Below are 10,342 nucleotides of genomic sequence, written 5' to 3'. Positions count from 1 at the left end.
CCTGATTCATAACGTGCAGCACTCTGGACTCTTGCGGGTTGAGAAAGACTAACTGAGAACTGAATAGACAAATTAGGTCAGTCAGTGCCACCTGCAGTCAGAACGGTGACATAAAGCCTGCCACTTCTTAGTGGGAAAATCACATAGAAACTTAAATAAGGAAGTCAGCAAAGATAGCAAACACTGGGGGACATATTGGATACAGTTTAGAGGGAAGAGGAATAAGAAGAAAAATTTAATACCTTTATAGTTCTTTTCTCTATTCTATTCTATTTGTACAAATTTAAATCCATAAGTTTAATATCTATATATCTAGTATTAAAAAACAGTGTCATTATGAAAAGTTACATACACTTGTACCATATTTTGCTGATATTAGCCCTCCTCATTTCTTTACTTTGTTTCCCTTCCCCTCTTCTAACTGGTCACCTCAGTTTTTATTTTACCCATAGAGAGACATAACTGCGAACAAAGGACACACTGATTGCCAATAAAGAACATCTGAGCATAGTGACCACTGTGACGTTTCAAAGATGCCTTGACTAAAAAGGAACTGGAGCTTTCGGGGCTGTCCAGGGGACGGTCCACATCAGAACTTAAAGGGAAACTTATACGTTGTCGGGAGCCCTTTATGTCTAACAAATGGAGAGGAATATCCTCAGATTCCTCGTCTCGCAGAAGGAACCCACTTAGGAGGCACCAAACCTGACTTTCAGAAGGAGCCATACGCATACAAAAGGAAAAGTGACAGTGTCTACATCCTAAACCTGAAGAGGACCTGGGAGAAGCTGTTGCTTGCACTTCGGGCTGTCGTTGCCATGGAGAATCCTGCTGATCTCAGCTTCCTCTCCTCCAACACTGGATGCAGCAGCTACCTGTGTTGAAGTTTGCTGCTACCACTGGAGCCACTCCCGACGGCTTCACTCCTGAGACCTTCACTAACCAGATCCAAGCAACCATCAGGGAGCCACAACTTCAGGCGGTGACTGTTCCCAGGACTGACCACCAGCCTCTCGTAGAAGCATCTTTTCTCAAGACGCCTTCACTCTACCCGCGGAACACAGATTCTCCTCTGTGCCACATGGACATTGTCATCTCTTGCAACAAGGGAGCTCACTCCATGGGCCAGACACGGTGGACGCTGATCCCAGGCAGTTCTTCGCATGTGTGTCACTGTCTCCAGTGAGCACCTGATCTCTACTTCTACAGAGACACAGAGGAGGTTGAGAAGGACAAGCAGGCTGCTGTTAAGAAGGCTGTGACCAAGGAGGGATTCCAGGACGAATGGACTAATGCCATTTCCTGCGTTCACTGCTGCTCAGCCAGAGGTGGCAGATTGGTCTAGAGGTGGCAGATACCCTCAATGCCCATCTAGCAATTCCTGGCAGAAGACTGGGGTGTGCAGCCGGCCACTGAGGATTGGTCAGTGGCTCCCACAGCTCAGGCCACTGAGTGGGTTGGAGCCACCACTGAATGGTCCTGATCTCTGATGCAGACACCTGAGCAAAGAGGAAAAGGGGAAGGAAAATGAGAGATGAGAGAGAGAGAGAGAGAGAGAGAGAGAGAGAGAGAGAGAGAGAGAGAATTGGAAAGCAGTTAAAGGTGTGTGAACTGATACATTTATAATGCTTTAGATACAGCAAAGCACAACCAGAACTTGACTTCATGTTATCTTCAACTGATGACAATAAGCATGTTGATATGATATAATGATAACATAAGTAAAATATGGAAACTCTTGAGAAAATAATGAGGAAAGTATATAAAAATTATAAAATGTTCACTCATCTAGTAGAATATGAAAGCTGGACTTGAAAGGACTAAGTCATGGGGAACACACAGCCATTACCTCTCCAAATACTGAATCTTCTTCCTTTTTCCAATAACTGTTTTTCAGGTAGATACATACTAATTCATGTTAGTTGCTCTAAATTTCTTAGTTCGAATTTCAAAGTCTCTTCTCCTTGTGTACATACACACTAAGAATTGTGTTTTCAAGTGTGCTGGTCTCATACTTTGTAATATCTGGGTATTTTTCAGGTATCTTTCTGCTGTGTTTTTCTACATCTTAAGTTTCCATGACAGTACTTAATAGCACTATTAGACTTTATAAAAATAATTAAAGTGACCTTTTGAGCCTTGAAATGGCTCAGCGTGTGAAAGTATTTCCTGAGGCATTATTTTGAAGAGAGTGCTCAGATATCTCTCTCTCTCTCTCTCTCTCTCTCTCTCTCTCTCTCTCTCTCCCTCCTTCCCTCCCTCCCTCCTTCCTTACACACACACACATACACACACACACACACAGAGAGAGAGAGAGAGAGAGAGAGAGAGAGAGAGAGAGAGAGAGAGAGAACATCATGCTAGACACCCGAGGATCCCGGCCCACAGCAGCTCTCTGCTCCCAGACCCCGTGAGAGAGAGAGAGACCTCACGGCCTGGTCAGGTGGGCACTCCTGAGGCTGCAGAGCGGAAGAGACCACCAACACTTCCCACCCCTGCCCACATCCCTGGCCCAAGAGGAAACTGTATAAGGCCTCTGGGCTCCCGTGGGGTAGGGCCCAGGAGCGGCAGGACCCCTGCCTGAGACACCGCCGGAACCTGAAGGAAACAGACCGGATAAACAGTTCTCTGCACCCAAATCCCGTGGGAGGGAAAGCTAAACCCTCAGAGAGGCAGACAAGCCTGGGAAACCAGAAGAGACTGCTCTCTGCACACACATCTCGGACGCCAGAGGAAAACACCAAAGGCCATCTGGAACCCTGGTGCACTGAGGCTCCCGGAAAGGGCGGCGCATATCTTCCTGGTTGCTGCCACTGCAGAGAGCCCGTGGGCAGCAGCCCACGGGCGAACTTGAGCCTTGGGACCACAGGTAAGACCAACTTTTCTGCTGCAAGAAAGCTGCCTGGTGAACTCAAGACACAGGCCCACAGGAACAGCTGAAGACCTGTACAGAGGAAAAACTACACGCACGAAAGCAGAACACTCTGTCCCCATAACTGACTGAAAGAGAGGAAAACAGGTCTACAGCACTCCTGACACACAGGCTTATAGGACAGTCTAGCCACTGTCAGAAATAGCAGAACAAAGTAACACTAGAGATAATCTGATGGCGAGAGGCAAGCACAGAAACCCAAGCAACAGAAACCAAGACTACATGGCATCATCGGAGCCCAATTCTCCCACCAAAACAAACATGGAATATCCAAACACACCAGAAAAGCAAGATCTAGTTTCAAAATCATATTTGATCATGATGCTGGAGGACTTCAAGAAAGACGTGAAGAACTCCCTTAGGGAAACACAGGAAAACATTAATAAACAAGTAGAAGCCTACAGAGAGGAATCTCAAAAATCCCTGAAAGAATCGCAAAAATCCCTGAAAGAATTCCAGGAAAACACAATCAAACAGTTGAAGGAATTAAAAATGGAAATAGAAGCAATCAAGAAAGAGCACATGGAAACAACCCTGGATATAGAAAACCAAAAGAAGAGACAAGGAGATGTAGATACAAGCTTCACCAACAGAATACAAGAGATGGAAGAGAGAATCTCAGGAGCAGAAGATTCCATAGAAATCATTGACTTAACTGTCAAAGATAATGTAAAGTGGAAAAAGCTATTGGTCCAAAACATACAGGAAATCCAGGACTCAATGAGAAGATCAAACCTAAGGATAATAGGTATAGAAGAGAGTGAAGACTCCCAGCTCAAAGGACCAGTAAATATCTTCAACAAAATCATAGAAGAAAACTTCCCTAACCTAAAAAAAGAGATACCCATAGGCATACAAGAAGCCTACAGAACTCCAAATAGATTGGACCAGAAAAGAAACACCTCCTGTCACATAATAGTCAAAACACCAAACGCACAAAATAAAGAAAGAATATTAAAAGCAGTAAGGGAAAAAGGTCAAGTAACATATAAAGGCAGACCTATCAGAATCACACCAGACTTCTCGCCGGAAACTATGAAGGCCAGAAGATCCTGGACTGATGTCATACAGACCCTAAGAGAACACAAATGCCAGCCCAGGTTACTGTATCCTGCAAAACTCTCAATTAACATAGATGGAGAAACCAAGATATTCCATGACAAAACCAAATTTACACAATATCTTTCTACAAATCCAGCACTACAAAGGATAATAAATGGTAAAGCCCAACATAAGGAGGCAAGCTATACCCTAGAAGAAGCAAGAAACTAATCATCTTGGCAACAAAACAAAGAGAATGAAAGCACACAAACATAACCTCACATCCAAATATGAATATAACGGGAAGCAGTAATCACTATTCCTTAATATCTCTCAACATCAATGGCCTCAACTCCCCAATAAAAAGACATAGATTAACAAACTGGATATGCAACGAGGACCCTGCATTCTGCTGCCTACAGGAAACACACCTCAGAGACAAAGACAGACATTACCTCAGAGTGAAAGGCTGGAAAACAATTTTCCAAGCAAATGGTCAGAAGAAGCAAGCTGGAGTAGCCATTCTAATATCAAATTAAATCAATTTTCAACTAAAAGTCATCAAAAAAGATAAGGAAGGACACTTCATATTCATCAAAGGAAAAATCCACCAAGATGAACTCTCAATCCTAAATATCTATGCCCCAAATACAAGGGCACCTACATATGTAAAAGAAACCTTACTAAAGCTCAAAACACACATTGCACCTCACACAATAACAGTGGGAGATTTCAACACCCCACTCTCATCAATGGACAGATCATGGAAACAGAAATTAAACAGAGATGTAGATAGACTAAGAGAAGTCATGACCCAAATGGACTTAACGAATATTTATAGAACATTCTATCCTAAAGCAAAAGGATATACCTTCTTCTCAGCTCCTCATGGTACTTTCTCCAAAATTGACCGTAAAATTGGTCAAAAAACGGGCCTCAACAGGTACAGAAAGATAGAAATAATCCCATGCGTGCTATCAGACCACCATGGCCTAAAACTGGTCTTCAATAATAATCAAGGAAGAATGCCCACATATACTTGGAAATTGAACAATGCTCTACTCAATGATAACCTGGTCAAGGAAGAAATAAAGAAAGAAATTAAAAATTTTTAGAATTTAATGAAAATGAAGGTACAACATACCCAAACTTATGGGACACAGTGAAAGCTGTGCTAAGAGGAAAACTCATAGCGCTGAGTGCCTGCAGAAAGAAACAGGAAAGAGCATGTGTCAGCAGTTTGACAGCACACCTAAAAGCTCTAGAACAAAAAGAAGCAAATACACCCAGGAGGAGTAGAAGGCAGGAAATAATCAAACTCAGAGCAGAAATCAACCAAGTAGAAACAAAAAGGACCATAGAAAGAATCAACAGAACCAAAAGTTGGTTCTTTGAGAAAATCAACAAGATAGATAAACCCTTAGCCAGACTAACAAGAGGACACAGACAGTGCGTCCAAATTAACAAAATCAGAAATGAAAAGGGAGACATAACAACAGATTCAGAGGAAATTCAAAAAATCATCAGATCTTACTATAAAAACCTATATTCAACAAAACTTGAAAATCTTCAGGAAATGGACAATTTCCTAGACAGATACCAGGTACCGAAGTTAAATCAGGAACAGATAAACCAGTTAAACAACCCCATAACTCCTAAGGAAATAGAAGCAGTCATTAAAGGTCTCCCAACCAAAAAGAGCCCAGGTCCAGACGGGTTTAGTGCAGAATTCTATCAAACCTTCATTGAAGACCTCATACCAATATTATCCAAACTATTCCACAAAATTGAAACAGATGGATCACTACCGAATACCTTCTACGAAGCCACAATTACTCTTATACCTAAACCACATAAAGACACAACAAAGAAAGAGAACTTCAGACCAATTTCCCTTATGAATATCGACGCAAAAATACTCAACAAAATTCTGGCAAACCGAATCCAAGAGCACATCAAAATAATCATCCACCATGACCAAGTAGGCTTCATCCCAGGCCTGCAGGGATGGTTTAATATACGGAAAATAATCAACGTGATCCATTATATAAACAAACTGAAAGAACAAAACCACATGATCATTTCATTAGACGCTGAGAAAGCATTTGACAAAATTCAACACCCCTTCATGATAAAAGTCCTGGAAAGAATAGGAATTCAAGGCCCATACCTAAACATAGTAAAAGCCATATACAGCAAACCAGTTGCTAACATTAAACTAAATGGAGAGAAACTTGAAGCAATCCAACTAAAATCAGGGACTAGACAAGGCTGCCCACTCTCTCCCTACTTATTCAATATAGTTCTTGAAGTTCTAGCCAGAGCAATGAGACAACAAAAGGAGGTCAAGGGGATACAGATCAGAAAAGAAGAAGTCAAAATATCACTATTTGCAGATGATATGATAGTATATTTAAGTGATCCCAAAAGTTCCACCAGAGAACTACTAAAGCTGATAAACAACTTCAGCAAAGTGGCTGTGTATAAAATTAACTCAAATAAATCAGTTGCCTTCCTCTATACAAAAGGGAAACAAGCCGAGAAAGAAATTAGGGAAACGACACCCTTCATAATAGACCCAAATAATATAAAGGACCTCGGTGTGACTTTAACCAAGCAAGTAAAAGATCTCTACAATAAGAACTTCAAGACACTGAAGAAGGAAATTGAAGAAGACCTCAGAAGATGGAAAGATCTCCCATGCTCATGGATTGGCAGGATTAATATAGTAAAAATGGCCATTTTACCAAAAGCAATCTACAGATTCAATGCAATCCCCATCAAAATACCAATCCAATTCTTCAAAGAGTTAGACAGAACAATTTGCAAATTTATCTGGAATAACAAAAAACCCAGGATAGCTAAAGCTATCCTCAACAATAAAAGGACTTCAGGGGGAATCACTATCCCTGAACTCAAGCAGTATTACAGAGCAATAGTGATAAAAACTGCATGGTATTGGTACAGAGACAGGCAGATAGACCAATGGAATAGAATTGAAGACCCAGCAATGAACCCACACACCTATGGTCACTTGATTTTTGACAAAGGAGCCAAAACCATCCAATGGAAAAAAGATAGCATTTTCAGCAAATGGTGCTGGTTCAACTGGAGGTCAACATGTAGAAGAACGCAGATCGATCCATGCTTATCACCCTGTACAAAGCTTAAGTCCAAGTGGATCAAGGACCTCCACATCAAACCAGACACACTCAAACTAATAGAAGAAAAACTAGGGAAGCATCTGAAACACATGGGCACTGGAAAAAATTTCCTAAACAAAACACCAATGGCTTATGCTCTAAGATCAAGAATCGACAAATGGGATCTCATAAAACTGCAAAGCTTCTGTAAGGCAAAGGACACTGTGGTTAGGACAAAACGGCAACCAACAGATTGGGAAAAGATCTCTACCAATCCTACAACAGATAGAGGCCTTATATCCAAAATATCCAAAGAACTCAAGAAGTTAGACCGCAGGGAAACAAATAACCCTATTAAAAAATGGGGTTCAGAGCTAAACAAAGAATTCACAGCTGAGGAATGCCAAATGACTGAGAAACACCTAAAGAAATGTTCAACATCTTTAGTCATAAGGGAAATGCAAATCAAAACAACCCTGAGATTTCACCTCACACCAGTGAGAATGGCTAAGATCAAAAACTCAGGTGACAGCAGATGCTGGCGAGGATGTGGAGAAAGAGGAACACTCTTCCATTGTTGGTGGGATTGCAGACTGGTAAAACCATTCTGGAAATCAGTCTGGAGGTTCCTCAGAAAATTGGACATTGAACTGCCTGAGGATCCAGCTATACCTCTCTTGGGCATATACCCAAAAGATGCCCCAACATATAAAAAAGACACGTGCTCCACTATATTCATTGCAGCCGTATTTATAATAGCCAGAAGCTGGAAAGAACCCAGATGCCCTTCAACAGAGGAATGGATACAGAAAATGTGGTACATCTACACAATGGAATATTACTCAGCTATCAAAAACAACGAGTTTATGAAATTCGTAGGCAAATGGTTGGAACTGGAAAATATCATCCTGAGTGAGGTAACCCAATCACAGAAAGACATACATGGTATGCACTCACTGATAAGTGACTATTAGCCCAAATGCTTGAATTACCCTAGATGCCTAGAACAAATGAAACTCAAGACGGATGATCAAAATGTGAATGCTTCACTCCTTCTTTAAAAGGGGATCAAGAATACCCTTGGCAGGGAAGAGAGAGGCAAAGATTAAAACAGAGACTGAAGGAACACCCATTCAGAGCCTGCCCCACATGTGGCCCATACATATACAGCCACCCAATTAGACAAGATGGATGAAGCAAAGAAGTGCAGACCGACAGGAGCCGGATGTAGATCGCTCCTGAGAGACACAGCCAGAATACAGCAAATACAGAGGCGAATGCCAGCAGCAGACCACTGAACTGAGAATAGGACCCCCGTTGAAGGAATCAGAGAAAGAACTGGAAGAGCTTGAAGGGGCTCGAGACCCCATATGTACAACAATGTCAAGCAACCAGAGCTTCCAGGGACTAAGCCACTACCTAAAGACTATACATGGACTGACCCTGGACTCTGACCTCATAGGTAGCAATGAATATCCTAGTAAGAGCACCAGTGGAAGGGGAAGCCCTGGGTCCTGCTAAGACTGAACCCCCAGTGAACTAGACTTGTGGGGGGAGGGCAGCAATGGGGGGAGGGTTGGGAGGGGAACACCCATAAGGAAGGGGAGGGGGGAGGGGGATGTTTGCCGGGATACCGGGAAAGGGAATAACACTCGAAATGTATATAAGAAATACTCAAGTTAATAAAAAAAAAAGAAAACAAAAAAAAAGAGAACATCATGCTAAGTAAAATAAGCCAGACACAAAAAGATGAATATTATATATCTTTCTCTCCTCTCTCTCTCCCTCCCTCCCTCCCTTCTTCCTTACACACACACACACACACAGAGAGAACATCATGCTAAGTGAAATAAGCCAGACACAAAAAGATGAATATTATATATATTTCTCTCCTCTCTTCTCTCTCTCTCTCTCTCTCTCTCTCTCTCTCTCTCTCTCTCTCTCTCTCTCTGTGTGTGTGTGTGTGTTTGTGTAAGGAAGGAGGGAGGGAGGGAGGGAGGGAGGGAGGGAGAGAGAGAGGAGAGAAATATATATAATATTCATCTTTTTGTGTCTGGCTTATTTCACTTAGCATGATGTTCTCTCATTCCCCCACTTTCTTGCAAATTCCCTTATTACTTTTATGTTTGAATTAAGCTCCTCCATATGTGTATATATATATATATATATATATATATATATATATATATATATATATACCATGTTTTCTTTGTGCCACCTGGTGTCAGACATCTAAACAGATTTGATATGCTGGATATGAATACTGCTATAATGGATGTAGACTATTACATGTGTTATGACATGGATTGCTTTGGGTGTATATTCAGGAGTAAAATATCTTGATCATGTTATCTTCCTAGCATTTGGAGGACTGCCACCATGATTTTCATATTGGTTCCATTAGCCATGTTAAGAATGCCTTTGCTCCTACATCCCCATCACCAGGATTTCCAGGAATTATTTGGGGGTTAAAATAAAATTAAGTGCAAAAATATATTTTGTAAACTATAAGGATATACCCCTTTATATTTCTTAATTTAACTTTTCTCTCCATAGTGAAATTATCTTCAGTAAAATCCACCAGCATTTTGAAACATAATTCTCTTAATTTTCTAAAAATGTGTTTATAAAAACAATGTCTTGAGTTTTGATCCATTCTTCATACTTTATCTCTTTATGTATGAAGCAGACTTTGGCAGAATAGAAACTTGCTTGGATCGTATTTTCTTTTATTGAGTATCTTTTGTGAATTGTAATTAGATTTATTATTGTGTATACACACACACACACACACACACACACACACACACATGCATGCTCATGCACATGTATATGTTGGGGGCCAAAACACAATGTAGAATACATGGAAGTCAAAGAACAATTTACTGCACTTAGTTCCCTTCTCTCCCTTTATCTGTATTTCAGGGAACAAAATTCATATCAACAGGCTTGCTTCATCCTATGAAAAGTACCCACTGAACCTTTTTAAAGTTTTTCCTATTTTATTTATTTATTTATTTATTTATTTATTTATTTATTTATTTATTTATTTTGGTCAGGTTGACATAAGCTAGAGTCATTTGAGAAGAGGGACCCTAGATTCACAAAATATCCCTGCCATATTGGTCTTTGGGGAAGCCTGTGGGGCACTTTCTTAATTGATATGGGAGGGCTCAGCTTACTGTGGGTAGTGCCAACCCAAGGCAGGCAGTCTTGTGTTGTATAA

General features: G+C 41.0%; 1 pseudogene; it reads left to right on the top strand.

Annotated features, from left to right (window-relative positions):
- The first annotated feature begins 542 nt into the window (after nucleotides 1-542).
- Rpsa-ps12 (ribosomal protein SA, pseudogene 12) lies at nucleotides 543-2,162 on the top strand (annotated as a pseudogene).
- The last annotated feature ends 8,180 nt before the right edge of the window (nucleotides 2,163-10,342 follow it).

Source organism: Rattus norvegicus, chromosome 6 (genome assembly GCF_036323735.1).
Source record: "Rattus norvegicus strain BN/NHsdMcwi chromosome 6, GRCr8, whole genome shotgun sequence".
Lineage (NCBI taxonomy): Eukaryota > Metazoa > Chordata > Mammalia > Rodentia > Muridae > Rattus > Rattus norvegicus.
Note: the sequence above shows the minus strand (reverse complement) of the source record. Positions and strands in the feature narration are given on the sequence as shown.